The sequence below is a fragment of the Antechinus flavipes genome, chromosome 3, assembly GCF_016432865.1.
Source record: "Antechinus flavipes isolate AdamAnt ecotype Samford, QLD, Australia chromosome 3, AdamAnt_v2, whole genome shotgun sequence".
In the NCBI taxonomy this organism is placed as follows: Eukaryota; Metazoa; Chordata; class Mammalia; order Dasyuromorphia; family Dasyuridae; genus Antechinus; species Antechinus flavipes.
The window spans coordinates 401435228-401444014 of NC_067400.1; the positions used below are offsets into that span (position 1 = coordinate 401435228).

Sequence of the window (8787 nt, forward strand, 5' to 3'; positions counted from 1 at the left end):
AACCTTTGGTTAATTTAATTTGTAAAAAAAAAAAATAAATTACATTCCCAAGCATATATGACTTGATACCCTAACCTCCGAAATAGTATGAAATTCAAGTGCCTCTAAATTTGGTAGTTATTTAAGGGAAGATGTGAGTGATTTCCTTCTGTAAATGGAATATGCTACTTGACAGATGTTAGAATAATAATCTTTAGTGCATGGTTGAATCTGTTTCTGATGATCTGCTCACTTACTGCTAGCTCCACTTGCCCACTCACTTTTGAGACTATGAAGCTTCCAGGTTATTTTGTTTCAGAAATTACATTATCCTTCCTCTTTCCCCAAAACAATTAACAGCTATACCATTAAGAAATTGGCCCCACATGATATAAATCTACTATTTGCTTTTTACTTTTCTTTTTTTTTTTAAAGAATGATATATTTCTATAGGAGTCAGTTTAGGAAAGAAAAATCAGAACAAAAGGGGAAAAAAAAAAACATGAGAAAGAAAAAATAAACAAAAGAAAAAAGGTGAAAATCGTATGCTTTGATATGTATTCAGTCTCCATGGTTCTTTCTCTGTATTTAGATGATATTTTCCATCCAAAGTTTATTGGAATTGCTTTGGATCACTGAAATCTATCATAGTTGGTCTTCACACAATCTTGCTGTATCAATGTACAATATTTTCCAGGTTTTGCTTGCTTAACTCCACCATCAGTTCATGTAAATCTTTCTGGGGATTATCTTGTTCATCATATTCTTATAGAACAATACTATTCTATTACATTTATATACTATAACTTATTCAGATACTCCCTAATTGGCTCAATTAATTTTCTAATTCTTTGGTCTAATTTTAAGTGGCTTTCTAGAGTTAAAAAAGAATGACATATTTCTATAGAAGTCAGTTTAGGAAAGAAAAATCAGAACAAAAGGGAAAAAAAAAAACATGAGAAAGAAAAAAATAAACAAAAGAAAAAAGGTGAAAATCATATGCTTTGATTTGTATTCAGTCTCCGTGGTTCTTTCTCTGTATTTAGATGATATTTTCCATCCAAAGTTTATTGGAATTGCTTTGGATCACTGAAATCTATCATAGTTGCTCTTCACACAATCTTGCTGTATCTATGTACAATAGTACATAGTCATAGTTCCATTAGCAGCATATTATTGTACTTGTTTTTCTATAACATCTACAACATTGATTTGTCAGTTTTGTCATCTTTATAAGTTTGTTGGGTGTGAGGAAAAGCCTCAGAATGGTTTTGATTTGCATATCTTTTATTACTGATGATTGGAACAGTCATATGTGGTTTCTAATAGTTTTCTGTTCTTCTTTTGATAATTCTTTATTTATTTTAGCCACTTATCCACTGAGGATTGATTAATGATCTAGTATTTTAGTTGTCTTAGTTTCCCCTATGTTTTAGACCATTCTTCAATTTCTAAAAAGATATAAGTTAATATAGAGATAGTATGGGAGGATGGATAGATATCTGATCTTGGAGTTAAGAAGGCCTGAGTTTAAATCTTTATTCCAATATCTGCTAATTTTATGGTTCTGGGCAAGTTAATTAATTTCTTAATGTCCATGGTAATTCTTTACGACCATATTATACATTGGCTAATATAACAAAGAAGAAAATGATAAATATTGGAGGGAATATGGAAAAAGCTGGGACACTAATTCACAAGTAGTGGAGTTGTGAACTGAGCTAACCATTTTGGAAAGCAATTTGAATTATGTCCAAATAGTTAAAAAAAACTATATATATCCTAAAAGACTTTGAAAAGTATAAACGTTCTTTTTGTGACAACGGAAAATTGGATTTTGAGAGATGCCCATCAATTGGAGACTGGTTGAATAAGAAATTGCAATTGAATATATTACTGTGCTTTAAGAAATGACAAGCAAGATGACCATGCGGGGGGAAACTTGGATAGATTTACATGCAGTGATGCAAAGTGAAGTCAGCAGATCAAGGAGAATTTGGGCAGAGTAATAGCAATAATGCACAATGTGAATGACTTTGTTATTCCCAACAACACAATGATTCCTTCCTTCCTTTCTCCCTTCCTCCTTCCCACTTTCTTTCTTCCTTTCTCCCTTCCTCTCTTTCTCCTTTCCTCCCTTTCTCCCTTCATTCCTTCCTCCCTTCCTCCTTTCCTTCTTTTCTACCTTTCTCCTTTCTTTCTCCCTTCCTTCTTTCCTTCCTTCTTTCTTTTTTCCCTTCTTCCTCCCTCCTTTTTCCCCTCCCTCCCTCCCCTTCTTTATTTCTTTCTTTCTCGTGGGTTGGAGTCTTCTACAAAATGAGTAATAGGGAAATGATTTATGTGATTATATGTTGTAATATTCTTCTCTAAAATGTATTATTCTCTGGGAGCAGGTTTCCTTGGGGGGCATCTGGAGGCAGCCTTAGTTTCAGTTTCAGTAATCATCCCAAATGCAGCCAGGAGTTAAAGTCCAAATCCTTTATTGTCTCCTTCCTTGGGCCCAGTTAGCTTTCTTAGAGGCCTATGTCTCTCCTTGGTTCCAAGAGCTTCTGCCACTAATCCTTTGCCTCTTCCAGCTTTAGCCTCCAGTCAACACAAAGCATCAGTTCATATACGTTTCCCCAGGCCTCTCTAAAATCATCCTGATGATTGTTTCTTATAAAACAATAATATTCCATAACATTTATATATCATAAATTATTCAGCCATTTTCTAATTGATGAGCATCCATTCAGTTTCCAGTTTCTAGCCAATACAGAAAGGGCTGCCAAAAATATTTTTTGTGCATGTAGATCCCTTTCTCTCCTTTATGATGCCTTTGGGATATAAGCCCAGTAGAAATACTGCTGCATCAAAGGATATGCACATTTGGATCTAGTTGGCTTTTGTTCCGGATTGTTCTCCAGAATAGTTGAATCAGTTCACAACTCCACCAACAATGTAATAATGTTCCAGTTTTCCCACATCCCCTCCAGCATTAGTCATTATCTTTTTCTTTAATCTTAACCTGTCTGAGAGGTGTGTAGTGGTATCTCAGAGTTGTCTTAATTTGCATTTCTTTGATCAATAGTGATTTGGAGCATCTTTTCATAGGAGTAGAAATAATTTTAATTTCTACATCTAAAAATTGTCTGTTCATATCCTTTGAACATTTATCAAATGGAGAATGGCTTGAATTCTTATAAATTTGAGTTAATTGTCTATATATTTTAGAAATTAGGTCTTTAACAGTTCTTTGAATGTAATTCCTCTCCCCTTCCCCCCATCCTGAGTTTATTGCTTCCCTTCTAATCTTGTCTTCATTGGCTTAGTTTGTACAAAAACTTTTTAACTTAATATAATCAAAATTATCCATTTTGTATTCAATAATATACTTCAGTTTTTCTTTGGCTACAAGTTCCTATTTCACAAATCTGAGAGGTAAACTATTCTGTGTTCTTCTAATTATCACTTAATTATTAATCACTCTAATTATCTATCTAATTATCACTCTTTATATTTAAATCATGAACCCATTTTGACCTCATCTTGGTATAAGGAGTCAGGTATGGGGCAATACCTAGTTTCTGCAACACTAATTTCCAATTTTCTCCAGTTTTTGTCAAATAGTGAATCCTTATCCCAAAAGTGTAGGTCTATAGGTTTATCAAACACTAAATTACTATAGTCATTGACTATTTTTGTCCTGAGAACCTAACCTATTCCACTGATTGAATGCTCTATTTCTTAGCTAATACTAAATAGTTTTGATGACTGCTGCTTTATTATACGTTTTAGATCTGGTTCAGCTAGGTCACTTTCATTTGCATTTTTTCATTAATTCCCTTGAAATTCTTGACTTTGTTCTTCCACATGGATTTTGTTATTATTTTTTTCTAGCTTTGTGATGTAATTTCTTGGGAGTTTGATTGGTATGGCACTGAATATGTAGATTAATTTAGGTAGTATTGTCATTTTTATTATATTTGCTTGGCCTATCCAAAGCACTTGATATTTTTCCAATTGGTTATATCTGACTTTATTTGTGTGGAAAGTGTTTTATAATTTTATTCATATAGTTTCTGATTTTGTCTTGGCTGGTGGACTCTCAAATACTTTATATTATCTACAGTTATTTTAAATGGAATTTATTTTTGTATCTCTTGCTGCTGGACTTTGTTGGTAATATACACAAATCCTGATGATTTATGTGGATTTATGTTGTATTCTACAAATTTGCTAAAGTTGTGAATTGTTGCTAGTAGTTTTTTAGTTGATTCTCTAGGATTTTCTAAGTTGATACCATCATATCATCTGCAAAGAGTGATAATTTGGTTTTCTCATTACCTACTCTAATGTCTTTAATCTATTTTTCTTCTCTTATTGCCAAAGCTAATATTTCTAATACAATACTGAATAATAATGGTGATGATAGGCAACCTTGTTTCATTCCTGATCTTACTGGTAATGATTCTATTTTATCCACATTACATATGTTGCTATTTAAATAGATGCTACTCTGAATATCTTATGGAAAACTCGACCTATTCCTATACGCTATAGTGTTTTTAATAAGAATGGTTGTTAAATTTTGTCAGATTTTTTCTACTATCTATTGAGATAATCATTGTTAATTTGGTTATTGATTTGGTTATTGATATAGTCAATTATGATAATAGTTTTCCTAATATTGAAACAGCCCTACATTCTTGGCATAAATCTTACTTGGTCACGGTATATTACCATGGGGATAATTTACTGTAATCTCTTTGCTATTATTTTATTTAAAATATCTGCATCAATTTTCATTAGGAAAATTGGTCTATAATTTTATTTCTTTGTTTTGACCTTACCTGGTTTAGGTATTGACATCATGTCTGTGTCATAAAAAGAATTTGGTAAGACTTCTTCTTTCCCTATTTTTTCAAATATTTTTCATAGTTTTGTAACTAATTGTTCTTTAAATGTTTGATAGAATTCACATGTAAATCTATCTGGCCTTGGAGATTTTTTCTTAGGGAAAATTAATAGCTTGTTCAATTTCTTCTTCTAAAATGGGACTATTTAAGTAATTAATTTCCTCTTTTGTCAATCTGGGGAATCTATTTTTTTGAAAATATTCCTTCATTTCACTTAGATTATCATATGCATTGACATATAGCCTGTGCAAAAGAACTCATAATTATTACTCTAATTTCCTCTTCAATGGTGAAACCTTCTTTTCATTTTTAATATTATCAATTTGTTTTTCTTCTTTCCTTTTTATAATCAAATTTACTAGATCTTTGTCTATTTCACTGTTGTTTCATAAAACCAAGTCTTACTTTTGTTTATTAATTCCATAGTTTTTTTTTTTTTACTTTCAATTTTATTAATCTCCCCTTTTATTTTCTGAATTTCAAATTTGGTATTTACTTAGAGGTTTTTAATTTTTTTCTAGCTTTTTTACTTGCAAGTCAAATTCAATGATCTTCTCTTTCTCTATTTTATGCAAGTAAGCATCTAGAGGTATAAAACTTGCCCTAAGAACTTTTTTGACTATGTAGGGAAAGTGGATGATATGCCCTAGAAGAGTGAATCTTCTCATGGGAGCAGGGTTCCCCTGGCCAAGAAAATCAAAGATCAAGTTGGAGGGGAGAGAAGGAGGTATAAAAAATCTGCAACAACAAAAATGAGTGGTACATTTATAGTGCTCTTTTCACATTTCCAGACTAATATTTATCTTTATTTTTTTAAACTGTATATGAAGGTCCTAAGGGAAAGGAATGGTAACTATGTTCTTATAGAACATTTAGATGAAAAATATACTCAAGCTGTTTCTAGATAACAATTCAAAATTGTTTGGCATCTAAGAAAAAGTGGGTATCAGTCATTTGGTAAATGCTTAGACAGCCAAAATGTTTGTTTCTAGTCCTGGCACTGATTGGGTCTTCCTGTGTTAGAAGCTGCCTCCCAACATCTGTGCTTCTCTCTGCTCCGAAATAATACCACTAGTCATCTGGCTCCATCTATAGTTAAAAAGTTTCAATATTGGCTGTATTCTTTATGGGTAGAAGTCCTTGCCAAATTTAATAGTGGTATGATGGAGTGTGATGGAGTAGAGAATAAGTTGATGTTCTATTATGACCATTCCATTTTCATTTATAGATTTAAAAAAAATGGTACCATTTGCCATTTACTCCCAAGGGGAAGATGACCAAATGGTGGTGATGTCATTGTAAGCTAAGGAGCTGAGGGAATTCTCACTAAGAGTAGATCAGAATGAAAAAATGAGGGCAATCAGATTGTGAAAGATGGAGAAAGGAAAAGAGTTGGGGGGAGATAGCTTCTGAATACTGGAATACTTCAAAATTCTTTGTTCAAGTCTAGGTTACTTAACATTTTTACTTAAAGGCAGAGATCATATCTTTATCAAATTTACGGGTGACACAAAGCTTAGAGTAATATGTAGTACACTGGATGGTAGCAAAGGATTCAAAAAAGTTCCTGACAACTTTAAATGTTGGTTTGAATCTAATAAGGTGAAATTCAGTATAGTTAAATAAGTTAGATGACAGAATCGGTATCCAAATGGATTTTGACAGGTAAGAACCCTGAGCTGAAACTTACCTGATCCTTGCTTTTGCTTTCCTGGGCTTTATTAATAAGAATCTCCAATTTGCTGATATTCACTCAGTAGTATAACAAACTTGAACTCTGGAATTATTTAGAACAAAAATGATACTCACACAACTGTGAGAGTCTCATCTTTTCACTTTGAAAACTCATTTGTCACCTTTCCAGTTCTCTCTTCCACCTCTATTTTCTTTTCCTTGATTCCAGATTTTTAATTTCTTGGGTTTGGGAGATCTTCCAGTGAGGAAAGTCTTTCTAGTTTTGCTGATCTTTTTCTTCTCTTTAACTTGCATTTTTAGGGAGCGGTGAGGTACTGGGAATTTAAATAGTTGACCAGATTCACATAGTTATTATATGTCAGAAATGGAACTTGACCTAGGATATCTTTTCTAACCCTTGTGCTATACTATCTCTTTTTAAAATAATAACATAGTATTCTCATTATGGTGGACCAGAGCAATAAGACTTTACAGGGCTTGAGTACCAGGAGAAGGATGGGTATATCAGATTTAAGAGAACAGTTGAAAGAACTTACCAAGCAATATGAAAAATCTGATAATGATCTGAAGGCCTTGCAAAGTTTTGGGTAGATTGTGAGAAAAGTGCTTAAGCAATTAATAGAAGTAAAATTCCTTGTAAAAGCAACAAATGGACCAAGACACATTGTGGATTGTCAGTATCAGCTTGACAAAAATAAGCTGAAACCAGGAATGAGAGTTGCTCTGGTTATGATTACACTTACCAAGATACTGGTACTTGAGATACTTACCAAGAGAAGTTGATCCACTGGTTTACAACATGTCTCATGAGGACTCTGGGAATGTTTCTTATTCTGAGATTGGAAAGCTATCAGATTATATCAGAGAATTGAGAAAGGTAATAGAATTACCCCTTATAAACACTGAGTTATTCTAGCATGTAGGAATAATAGCTCCAAAAAAATGTTTGTTATATGGACCACCAGGAACTAGAAAAACCCTTTTGGCAAGAGCTGTTGCTATCCATCTTGCTTGCAAATTTTTTTAAGGTTGCATCCTGTTTTATTGTAGAACTGTCTATTGAACTGGTGAAAGTACTAGTTTGATCAGAGAAGTGTTCAATTATGTCAGGGATCACCAACCATATGTCATTTTCATGTATAAAAGAGATGCTATTGGTGGCTGTCGTTTTTCTGAGGGTACTTTACTGAATCAAATGGATGGATTTGATACTTTACACAGAGTAAATATTATCATGGCTACAAATAGATCAGCCACATTGGATCCTGCTTTATTGTGTCCAGGAAGATTATATATCTATATCTATATATACACATATATATATACATATATAGATATGGATTTACCAAATGAGCAAGAAACATTAGATGTATTGAAGAAAAATGGAGAAACAGAAGGCAGAGAAGGGAGGAGAGTCAAAGACACATAGAGTCATAGAATAGAGGGGAGAGACAAAGAGAGAGGTAAGAAGGAAAAGACATACAGAGAGTTTTAAAAATAAGAAAAGAAAGGAAGGAAAGGGAAGAGAAGAGAAGGGAAATGAAAAGAGAAAGTAAGGGATGGGAAGGAAAAGGAAGGGAAAGAAATGCATAATAGAGGGAGGGAAGGAAGGAAAAAAAAGGAAGAGAGGAAGAGAGGGAGAAAGGCAGGAAGGAAGAAAGGGAGAAAGGATCCTAGCACAAAACATGAAGAAATACATTATGAAGCAATTGTGAAGCTCTCAGATGGCTTTAATTAAGCAGATTTGAAAAATGTTTGCACTGAAGCAGGTATGTTTGCAATTTGTGCAGATCATAATTTTGTAGTAGGAAGATTTCATGAAAACAATAAGAAAACTAGCTGATTCTAAAAAGTTGGAGGCTAAATTTGACTAAAAACCTAAGTTCTACTTTTAAAAAAATATATTAGCATATATAAAAGTAAAGTTGAGGAGATAAAAATAAAATAAAATAATAACATAATTATTCACTGAGGCCTTTATTAAATTAGATTCATAATTCTTGATGATGTCAGCTGAGAAATAGTTTTGTTTGAAATGCTGCAAATGTAGTTGCAGCATTTGCAAAATAAGGGAATAAGAGACATCTAATCAAGTTATTTATGAGCACTATGTAACAGTCTTTTTCAAAATTGCCTAAAAAGTGTCTGTAATTGTCCTAAAATATATGCGATGTATTTGGTTTAAAGAAATTGAAAATTGAGAAACCTATTTATA

General features: G+C 32.7%; 1 pseudogene; it reads left to right on the forward strand.

Annotated features, from left to right (window-relative positions):
- Positions 1-7016: 7016 nt before the first annotated feature.
- On the forward strand, positions 7017-8467 carry LOC127557284 (26S proteasome regulatory subunit 10B-like; annotated as a pseudogene).
- Positions 8468-8787: the final 320 nt, after the last annotated feature.